This window comes from Salmo salar, chromosome ssa05 (genome assembly GCF_905237065.1).
Source record: "Salmo salar chromosome ssa05, Ssal_v3.1, whole genome shotgun sequence".
NCBI lineage: Eukaryota > Metazoa > Chordata > Actinopteri > Salmoniformes > Salmonidae > Salmo > Salmo salar.
In genome coordinates this window covers 67,035,704-67,044,792 of record NC_059446.1, presented here as the reverse complement: position 1 = coordinate 67,044,792, position 9,089 = coordinate 67,035,704, and the positions used below count along the sequence as shown (strand labels likewise).

General features: G+C 41.5%; 1 pseudogene; it reads right to left on the bottom strand.

Moving 5' to 3' along the window:
- Positions 1 to 1,501: 1,501 nt before the first annotated feature.
- LOC106605492 (glutamate receptor ionotropic, kainate 2-like) overlaps positions 1,502 to 9,089 on the bottom strand; it is a 323,572-nt pseudogene continuing 315,984 nt past the window's right edge.

The following is a 9,089-nucleotide window of genomic DNA, read 5'->3' as shown; positions in this document are numbered from 1 at the left end:
TTCTTCCCATCCCATCCGTCCTATCCATCCCACCTCTCAGGTCAGGGTGAGGATGGGGAGTTAATCTGATTAGCCGCAGCGTTCTGCCAAGTCATACCCTGGGTATGGGTCAAGGGTCATCGTCAGATCAGGGATTGGCTAAGAGGAAGCGGTGTCCTTGTCTGACCCTCCCTGTGTTTGCTGACTGAGTCTGTTTCTGGGTGAATTGGTGACCGTGGCCCACAAGTAATGCAAGCTACCGCCACACTCTCACTACCCCCACCGTCCCTTAACGACAGTCATTTGGCTTTGTTCATCACACTCTGTGTTAATTCCCTCTATTTTAATTCATTATGGATAGTTAATTCCTCAACGCTACAAGGCAGTTTCCTCTCTCCTTGCCATCAAGGATAGCATCTCCCCATCCACAACAATCCCCATCTAATAAAGCCTGTGAGTCACTGGAACCCGCTTATCATTGTATATGCACATACATTTGAGCATTAAGTATGCATGTGATTACTCTCACAGACAGTCTTGCATTTATATAATTTGTCTTGTTTCAATGGCTAGGGAATAATTGTACAACTGCTCTATTCATCTCTGTTAACCCAGAAATAAAATCTTGCGTAAGTGATTAACTTCTGTGTTCACATGTGTCAAAAATTAAGAGTTCCGGCAAAAATGAATTCTCCACCCTCGCAAAAGGAAACTCTCAGCCTCCCCCCTTCCGATCCATGTGCGCAAATGCACAAATCACTGCAGGCGAAGCAGTTTAAGCACCTCCTTCGCCCCAACCTGATATGTCCAACTAACCAGTGATGAAAACCCCAAAACCGGATGTAATGCTGCTCGGAATTGACGCATCTCATTCAGTTCTGGCAGATTCTCTCAGTCTACACACAGAGTCTGCCCAAGGGACATTACTGCTCTATAGGCTTACATATTTCATAATCCTGTGTTGTATAGTTGTTGTATAGTATAATCATTTATTTTGCCAATTTTCTTAACTGCTAATATAAATGCATTAATGGGTATGCATGGCAGATGTGCTGTACATTTTGTGTCTTTCAAATAGGAATCCTTTCACGTACACCAGGCTGTTAAAGATGAATAACATTTACATTTCTTCAGTAGACCTAATAGATTGATTGCCCTTTGTTTTTTCATTCATGTCAGTATTTCCACAGCTGCTCTCCAGATGGAGGGATATGGAATACAAACACGCAGGGTGAGCGCACACAGTCAACATTATATGGTAAAAACGTTAAATAATTATTTTTTTAAATAATTATCTTTCTGTTTAAATGCTGTGGTTTCTTTTTCTTTTGGGCCCAATGTCGACTTGCTTTGTTCTTCATTAGATTTTTGTGTTTATATATATATCCCATATTCCATCAGTCTTCTATTGTGTTTTCTGTTCACTTTGCTCTTTGTTCTGTTTAGCGTCTGATCCAAGCTGTTACAATGTAATGGTGTCAAAACATTTTGTTTTAGAGTCAAATGAATGACACCACAAAGATGTGAAGATTTTTTTTTATTTTCTTTAAACTTGTGCATCAACTTCAAACAGTAAACTGTGTGCACTCCGTTTAGTTTTCATAACATGTTCAAAATTAGTTGGGTGTTCCTTATTCTGTTAAATACATATCTTTCTGTTTTTAAAACCATTTACACACAATTTCTCAGCACTGAAATCTAGCAGTCTATTGGAAATCAGGGGTGTAGAATGATAAGCATCGTTGGCAGTCCTCTTCACTTCAGCTTCTTTGTGTGTGTATATATATATATATATATGTATTGTTCTAATTATTGTTTAATCATTACTCTTCTTTCACCTGAAGTAAAAATATCTTTATTTTAAATATGATTCCTTTACATGATAAAAATAGTTTTTTCCAAAACATGTATTATGCCACTGAAGCTCAACCAGAATGCTCTTGAGACCCCATCGGTGTGAGGCCGATCCATGGAGGGGTTGTTCTCGTGAACCCCTGGAGGGGTTTGTGTTAGGCCATCCTAGATGGGGCTGCTATCCCTTGGGACACCCACACGGCCACAGTGGAGAGAGAGGCTCGCTGTCTGCCGTGGTGACACCCGTGGTACATTTTTTGTTGATAAAAATTATTACAAAATTTTTAATTTTCTTCGTACAAAAACACTTTTTCATAGAAATTGCATTTGCACAAGTAAATGTGAGGATTTTGTTACTAAAATAAAAGCCACAAGAGTACAAAAAGAAACTTGAGACTTGACATCGAACAAAAAAGAAAACCAAAACATTTGTACCCATCAAATCTGAAAATGAGGTGTGTACTGTATCCTGGCAGCTGCTGTGAAAATCCAGTCCATGAAAATATAAATAAAGAAATTCATAAATAAAATAATAAATACTTGAATAAATAAATTCCTCATGTTGTGTGATTGCTGTGAATTTAGTTTCAGATCCACTCCTGCTGTCCTGCTTTCCTTCAATTCAAACTACTAAGGTTTCCAAGGTTACTACTTTCATCATGTCCGCCACTCTTCATGTCACTTCCAGTTCCTATCACCTAATTCCTCTATTACATCACTGACCCCAGTAATCTGTCTCTGCTTGTATTTATATATGTATATATTTTTTTTATTTAAAATGTTTTTCCCCTCCCCCATAATTTAACAAAATGTTTAGTACCCTGAAAACAAAATAAATGAAATAACCTATTGCCTGTTGGATAATGTACTGTATTCTTTCCAACAGTGAATCATATGAATAAACGATGCCTCTGTACATGTTGGGAGTAGTTCTGTCCTGCTCACCAATGCGTTTTGGGCTTTGGGTTTAATTTGGAACTGGCTGTTTCTAGCCCATCTGGTCTCCTTCTTCTTCTATGGTTGAATAATAACAAGATGTGTCCTTTACACACTCGCCAACTGATTTTCTCTCCGTTTTTTCTATTAGTGTCTGTGTACGTGTTTTCTCGATAACTATGACTGAGTGATGTACGTTCTCCTGATTCTACCTAACATTCTCCTGATTCTACTCAGTAAGAGAGAGAGAGTGGTTGGGTAGCAGATAGAGATCACAGGTCCAAATTGAATCAATATTTAAGGGACAACCAAACATATGTATGATGTTCTATACTTTCAATTTAACCTGCCCTCCCTCCTTTCCTCTGAATCCTGGGTTTACCTCTCTCTCTTTTTATACTAAATCATGGCACCACTTGGTCACTCCTTGCTCAGGTGCATTGCCAAGTAGAGTAATGAGGTAACTCACATTGAATTGCTCCCAGGTTGGTTCAAGTTATTTCCACAGGAAACATTGTTGAATCTCTTTTCATCTCTAGCTAAGTGTTTCGAAACAACGATGCCAGACAGTCAGTCCAGTCAGTGATCAGAGCAGCTCAGCTCCTCTCTTCTCTTCTCCACTTCTCTTTTCTTCTCTTCTCTTTTCTTCTCATCTCATCTCCCATCTCTCTTAACCCCCCCCAATACACTCACATAAATCAACTATCACCCTTCCTCCCTCCCCCAGTGTCTCTTCACCCTACACGCCTCCCAGTGACAGCAGAGCGAGAGATAGAGAGAGAGAGATAGAAAGAGTTAGAGGGATAGAGAGAGAGGGAGTCCTGTTCTAGGCCATGGTCTCTTTGCCTGGCAGTCTGCGGTCATTGAAGGTGTGCATGTTGATGACGTCCTCTGTCTTAACCATGACGGGCGGTTGAGGCTTGTGTTTGAGGCGCCGCTGGCACTTGAGGGACACCCGCAATTCGTCCACCATGGCACTGCAGAAGGACCTCTGTAGGAGAGAGAGAAAGAGAGAGAGAGAGAGTCAGAAAGAGAAAGAGAGAGAGAAAACAGGGGTTTCAGAGAGAGCCTCCTCTAGTTCCAAACAATTTGTCAGTAATAAGCCCAGCAGAGCAGAGCACTGCAGAGCTGCTACTTCCCCAGGGCAGGCTCTCTACAGCCCCCTCTCTGAGAGCTGCCATGGTGACACAAAGCAGGCAGGGGAGAGAGGAGCTGGCTCAGGAAAGGGTGGGTGGGCTGGGGATGGAGTTCCAGCTGAGGCTGGGGCAGTTGGTTGGAGGTTGCATGTCCATAGTCTTTTAGTGTTGTAGGTGGATAAAGGGGCTAGATGTAGGTGGGAATCAGGACAGGATTTGCACTGGAGGTTGGCAGGGCCTCCTCTTATATTGGGAGACAGTAGATTTAACAAGATTTATCCACAGACTGTTATTGTAGTATCATAGGTATCTTACTACAGCTGTGCAGCTATTTGATCCTGTACAGCAACACCTGGTTATGGTAGTTTGCGTTAATAGCTTTAAATTATTAAAATGTGTTGACATACTGCTAATTAAAACATGCCTTTAGCCCTGGCAACGATTCAGTTTCAAATCAACCACGAATGTGAGGTTTGGTTGGTGGGTGGAGGGGCTGGGAGGAAGGAAGGGCTAGATGGTCTGGGGGGGGGTAATGCTTTGGAAAGGGTGGATTGAAGAGGGTTAGAAGGAAAGCTGTGCCGAGATGCTGGAGTCCATCTGGAGTCCCACACATGGCGAGCGAACGCACACACACACACGCAAGTGCGCAAACACACACACACACACACACACACACACACACACACACACACACACACACACACACACACACACACACACACACACACACACACACACACACACACACACACACACACAGAGCATTCTAGGCTAGCTAAAGTGATTTCTCCATGGCAGATTTCCCCCATCCTTCTCTGCCAGGCAGCCCAGCCGGGGCCCAGGCCCATACAGCAGCATGACTTATTGATGCATATTACATCTCGTCTGACTCAAATCCCATGTAGCTGCATGGCCAATTAAGCTGCTGCCTCTTCTTCTTCCTTCTCCTTTTCTCAAAAGCTACTCTGGCATTTGCAAATGGTGCACTGAACAACGCAGAGTGACTCAACTAAATCTGAGACTGCTTTTCCTGGAGGTACTATTGGGGAAACAGATTCCAAGGGACTAATATGTTTTGCGAGTCTAGGTTAAATCCTTCACATGAAACACAACTTCCATTTTGGAACGGCACTATGGTGATGTCTGGTACAGTATGTATGCAAAATAATTCAGAACCTCAATTGAGTTGATAGAGAGCTGAGGGATGTCTACCTTACTAGCTGGAATTTGAAAGGGCTCAACCATCCTGTCAAGAGAAATAAGGCCTCTGCCCACCTCAAGCAATTGAAGGCTGGGTTGGTCTATCAACAAGAACACAGGGATGAAGACAACAGTGATGACTTCATGCTGCTAAGTCAGCCAGTGATTGAGTGTCATTCAGTTACTCATGCCAATGCTTAACTAACAGGCAGCCTTCTCCTTAGTGCCTTTCTTCCTCATCTATGACCAATTGTTGGGTTATGACATTGTTATGAGTTGTCCTAATGAACAGGTATCTCACATGAACACATTCTATAGTTTTGGCTATAGGATTCCCACCCATGCAAATGTTTTAATGCTTTCACTTTCCAGCATACCAACAATCATATCAATTCACCACCAATCAAAATTCTATGTATATTGAGTATATGGATTTGGGTGTATAAGCTGTGTACAAAGGTATGTACCTATCTGAGTGTATATGATATTACATGTTAGTATGTGTGTATCATATTCATAAATCATATCATATCATATTGTTTGTCTTCTTCTCGCAAAAAAACGGAATTACTCCTAGAAGTCCTGCTGATTGACTACAAGCCCTCCAGAAAACATGCTTTTCATGACTATTGATTTTCTCTGCGAAAGAGAGATTGAATAGCATGTTCTACCTAAGACACCTTTCCCCTCATGAAGCCTTGGGCTTAGTGGCCATCTAGTGCCAATAGAAAAGTTCCAAAAGTAAAACCCCACCCAACTGGCTTTCCAGGCAGGCTAAGAAAACCCTCCCTGACTCAGGGGACACATCTCCATCCTGGCTTCATGGCTGCTGGGCTCACTGTTGGATTGATGGAGGCTGTTTAGTGGTGGCCATTGAATTACAGAGTTTTTACGACCCCTTTTCCCCACCACCAGACCCAATCCTGAGCTGAACAGGCTCAGGTCTCAGAGCACTTTGGGCTGGCTTAGAGGAAGACAGGAAGAAAACATCCACTTAAGGAGGTGAGATGGAGAAATAATAAATCCAACACTTTTACTGCCTTACAGCTTTTTTACTACCATTACCATGGAAGAAGGCACTGGTGGGTATTTTGCAGGCTGCCCAGTCAGTCTGTACCACCATGTATATGGATCTATAGACCCCAGACCTGCTCATCAGGTTGGGTATAAAATGCTGAGATGGAAAGACACCATAGTAGCTCCCACTCCAGCTCTCACTCCATGATAGCATGATAGAGAAATGGAGGGCAAGCTAGAGATGAATAGTCACTATTTTTGTGTGTATAGTCAATGGGTGTCTGTGTGTGCACATCTGTCCGAGCAGGTGTGTGTGTGTGTGTGTGTGTGTGTGTGTGTGTGTGTGTGTGTGTGTGTGTGTGTGTGTGTGTGTGTGTGTGTGTGTGTGTGTGAGAGAGAGTTTGTGTGGGCACATTTAAGTGCATGTGTACATTCCTGTGTGTGTGTGTGTTTGTGTGTGCACATTTAAGTGCATGCGTACATTCCTGTGTGTGTGTGTGTGTGTGTGTGTGTGTGTGTGTGTGCGCATATTTAAGTGCATGCGTACATTCCTGTGAGTGTGTGTGTGTGTGTGTGTGTGTGTGTGTGTGTGTGTGTGTGTGTGTGTGTGTGTGTGTGTGTGTGTGTGTACAATCGGGGAGCTGGATGGTTCCTCACACACAGCTGGTGATCCCTGTCCCTGGAGAGCCAGGTTACTCTGCAGCACCCTCAGCAGCAGGCAGGAGGAGAGGGAAGAGCAGGAGGAGGAGGAGGGGGAGGAGGAGAAATGGGAGGAAGATGAGGAGGAGCTGAAGGAGGGAGAGGATATTGAGAAGGAAGAAAAGGAAGAGGGGGATGAGAAAGAGGAAGAGGTGGAGAAGGAAGAGGGGGAAGAGAGGGAAGTGGACAACCATGGTGATCATGGTATTTTTCTGAAAGCCAGCCATGTTGTGACGATGAGAATGTGTGGACTTATGAGAGAAAGTCCTCATTGGGTGAACCAGAATGAAAAGCCTACTAAAACTTCAAATATTTCTCAATCTTTTATTAAAGTTAATAACAAGTGGAAAATATTAGACTGAAAACCTAATTATTCTGAATCACAATTTGAGTTAAGTAAATTAAAATAATTTCAAATAAACATACAATTAATATCATTACAACATATATTTTTGGATTTGGCAAATAATATTAACAAATGTTGACATTATAAGGTGTATGGTTCATAACATTAAATAAATGTCTTGCTATTTTTATTTTTCTCTTTATCCTTTCTAATGTTACAAGGAATACAGTAGCAGTTGGACACACCCACCTGTTTTCTAAATTGTAGAACAATAGTGAAGACATCAAAACTGTTAAATAACACATATGGAATCATGTAGTAACCAAAAAAAGTGTTAAACAAATCAAAATATATTTAATATTTGAGATTCTTCAAAGTAGCCACCCTTTGCCTTGATGACAGCTTTGAACATTCTTGGCATTCTCCGAATTGACTGACCTTCCTGTCTTAAAGAAAGGATGTAATGTTGTTTCCCTTTGCTTATTTGAGCTGTTCTTGCCATAATATGGACTTAGTCTTTTACCAAATAGGGCTATCTTCTATATACCGCCTCTACCTTGTCACAACACAACTGACTGGCTCAAATGCATTAAGAAGGAAATAAATTCCACAAGTTAACTTTTAACAAGGCACACCTGTTAACTGAAATGCATTCCAGGTGACTACCTCATGCAGCTGGTTGAGAGAATGCCAAGAGTGTGCAAAGCTGTCATCAAGGCAAAGAGCGGCTACTTTGAATATATTTTGGGGTTACTACATGATTTCATAGTTTTGATATCTTCACTATTATTCTACAATATAGAACATAGTAAAAATAAAGAAAAACCCTTGAATGAGTAGGTGTGTCCAAACTTCTGACTGGTACTAAAAAAAATGCGAATTGCAGGGTGTGCGCTATCAAGCATGACAAACCCAACAAAGAGATGCTTAGTAGAACATTTTCAAGTTGACACTTTGAGCATCGTGGTGAAAATACAACCCTGTACTGTCGACACATTCAAGTAAAGGATCTTGTGCAATTAAATAAAATATCAGGAATTTTCAAATGTGACTAATTATTGAATTGATATGGGAATACTTGGTACACTGCATATCGTGTCAAGGTTTTACAGTTAAAACAGTAGCAACGGGCCACACATACTAAAATACATGTTGTGGTTGTGTGACACTCAAATCTCTTGGAGAATGTATATTTGCTTTGGATGAGTAAAACATGTATTGCTTCTCAGATCATCTGACATTAAAAAAATGATTGATTATGAGAATTTATGAAAAGCAATATACACCTTTGTCGGTTATCAATTGGATGTTAAAATATTGAGGTACACAACTTACATAATTGTAGCATATAGGCACAGGTAGTGTGAAAATAAAATGTTAAATGGACTGACAACTGACAACTACTCAATTATTGTTGAAACAGATATGTGAGTGAGGTCTATTCTCTGTCTGGATATATCTGCTATCTGTATGACAAGCTCCCCCACCTAGTTCTGAGCTGATAAGAGAGTGAAACCTATCTTCTTCAACTGCTGTATCTGACACAAAGACATGCTGAAGAACACCAGGAAGAGATCATGATCAACATCAAACGATGTTGAGGTTTCTATTAAATCGTCACTCTCCTTCTCTTTTCTCTGGCTCGGCTGACTATTACTCTCTACTCTACTCACTACCAACCTTCCTTATGGGTTTTTATAAGCCATATAGTTCTTTAGGATTCTTTAAATGACATCCTATTGATGGGGGACCTCCCCTCCTGTCTACACTGGCTGGTCTGTGGGTGTAGTGCTGTGCTGTGTGTGTTGTCGTTGACAGAAGGACTCTGTGAACATCGCTTCATGACTAGATGCTCTGAATCATCGATATGGGGGCTTATGGCCAAGCAGCAGCAGCATCACTGCATTGTGCGATCGATGGAG